The following is a 2,884-nucleotide window of genomic DNA, read 5'->3' as shown; positions in this document are numbered from 1 at the left end:
TTTGGGGGTACAGGTTCGCACGTGAGCGGCGCGGCGGCGCGAGGAAAGGGCGTAGCTCCATAGATAGCGCCCTACCCAGAGACCAGAGCTAGTAGTACCCCGTCGACATAGCTTAGGGGTATGGGGAATGAAAAGAACACAATGTATAAACTTGTAAATAAATTTGTAATAACTAGATTGTGTTTGGAAGAAATCAAATGAGAATTGTGATGTAAAACCAATGAATGTGAATGTATGTAATAACATAGGACGTGTTATGTTGTTGATACCTTTCTTATGCAATCTGTTTGTTGAATACTGTTCTTGGTTGGAACCTTTGTATTGTATTGATTGCGATGCCTTGAACGTACAGGGGAGACTCTGTCCGCAGTACAGGGGAAATCCTGTCCGTTCGGCGCTGTCGGCGCAGCGACCTCGGCCAAATAGGCGGGTGGTCGCGGGGGTCGTGACAGTTATTAATAGTATATTAGCCTAGATCTATATATATATATATNATTTTATAATTTTTCGATATCATTTACCCTACGATCAAAAGCTTACAAAATTGACAATTTTTAACGGCCGGTATGGAATATTTGCTAGTTTAACGGTGTAAAAGAATCGGAATAGGTTGAATTTTTGATTGAAAATTCTATTCACTGCCTAAATAAAGATCAATAACACCGATCTTAAATTGAAAGATCCGATCATCCATTTTTAGGATGTCGTTAGATTTTGACCGTCCATTTTATACCCGCTTGATGGACTTTATAATGATTTCGAAAAATTACGAAATTTATTTTCTAGAAGTTTCAAATACTCTAGACCATGTTTAACGGTGTGGATCGTCGATTTGAAAACCCTAACATTGAAAACAACTTATGAGTACAAAGGGCTCTATACTCATAATAGTATAGTAGCCCTACTCTCTCTCTCTCTCTCTCTCTCTCTCTCTCTCTCTCTCTCTATATATATATATATATATATATATATATATATATAGAGTGCGGCTGCTATGCTGTTAATAGCACGAAACACTTGGTGCTACCAAGTTTTCTGCCATTAGATCTACCATTTTGATTATTTTCACCCGTTAGATCAGACTATTCAACCAACCACCTATTCAACCCTAGGGGGCACACATCATCTTAACAGTACATCTCTTAATCCAATGGCCAAAAACTTAGTAGCATCAATGACTTGGTGCTATTAATAGCATAGTAGCCTAGTTCTATATATATATATAGAACTAGGCTACTATATATATAGCATGGTAGCACCAAGGGGGTGGTGCTTTTGAGTTTTTAGCCATTAGATGGAGAGATGTGAGGTTGAGATGATGGTGGTAGGTGGTGGTAGGTAGAATAGTATTTGATCTAAAGGTTATTAGTAATCAAGGAGTAGATCCAAGGGCTACAAACTTAGAAGCACCAAGGGGTTGGTGCTTCTAAAAGTATTTTAGCTCAATTCTATATATATATATATATATATATATATAGAGTAAGTCTACTGTATTTTCGAAAGTACGGAGAACTCCGTGCTTGTAAGTTGTTTTCGATGATAGGAAATCCGATTCGACGATCGGCTCCGTTAAATATAATCTACTATGTTGGAACTATTTAGAAACCAAATTTTATAATTTTTTGACATCATTTACCAAGTGATCAAAATGTCTCAAAAATAACTATTTTAACGGCCGATGACACGTTTTAAAGTTCAACGGTGTAGAAGTATCCAAATTAGATAAAAATTTAATAGAAAATTCTACTTAACATCAATAGCAAGACCAATACTTTCGATTTGAAATTTGAGTCCTTTATCACTATTTTTTATGAGATTTTTATTTTCAGCCGTTCATTTTGAGGCTACTCGTTATAAGACAAACAAAGTCAAAAATTTATGAAATTTGGTTTCTAGGTAGTTCTAATAGCATAGATCATGTCTGATGGAACCGATCGCCAAATCAGATGTCCTATTATTGAAAACAACTCACAAGTACGGAGGCTTCTGTACTTTTGAAAGCATAGGAGCCTAGCTATATATATATATATATATATATGCTACTATACTATCAATAGTACCAAGCCCTTGGTACTATTGAGTTTTTGGCCGTTGGATGAAAGGATGTGTGGTTAGGATGATAATGGTCTCCTAGGGTTGAGTGGGTGGTTGGTTTAATAGTATAATCTAACAGGTGGAAATGATCAAATGGTAGATCTAACGATAGAAAACTCAATAGTACCAAAAGCTTGGTACTATCAATAGTATAGTAGCCGGACTCTCTCTCTCTCTCTCTCTCTCTCTCTCTCTCTCTCTCTCTCTCTCTATATATATATATATATATATATCTCTTATACGAGCTACTATGCTTCTAGAATATGAGCCTTCCGTACTTTCAGGTCGTTTTTCGTTGCACTTTCCGAATCGTCGATCGTCTCCGTTAAGCTTAGTCTAGAGTATTTGAGTAATCTAGAAAATAAAGATTTATGATTTTCGATATCATTTGCTAATGACTAAGGGGCTCAAAATTAATAATTTTATTAGCCGTAGTGAGCCTTTTGCAAATTTAACGGTAGAAAATCCAAATCACGTAAAATTTTGATAGAAAATTCTTTATACTATATAAAACAAGATCAATATCTTTAATCTAAAATTGTAATGGTCATATTATCACTTTTGTAAGATTTTTATTTTCAGCTGTTGATTTTGAAGCCTCTTCGTTCACTATAGCAAATAATATCAAAAATCGCATAATTATTTTCTAGGTACTCAAATATCCTTAATCAAGTTAACAAAGCCGATTGACGATTCGAAAAGTCGCAACATGAAAAACAATCTGGAAGCAGGAAGGCCTCTGTGCTTCAAAGTATAGTAGCCTCATCTCTTAATATATATATATATATAT

Source organism: Ananas comosus, linkage group 18 (genome assembly GCF_001540865.1).
Source record: "Ananas comosus cultivar F153 linkage group 18, ASM154086v1, whole genome shotgun sequence".
NCBI lineage: Eukaryota > Viridiplantae > Streptophyta > Magnoliopsida > Poales > Bromeliaceae > Ananas > Ananas comosus.
The sequence above is the reverse complement of the archived record's forward strand: the minus strand, read 5'-3'. Positions refer to the sequence as shown.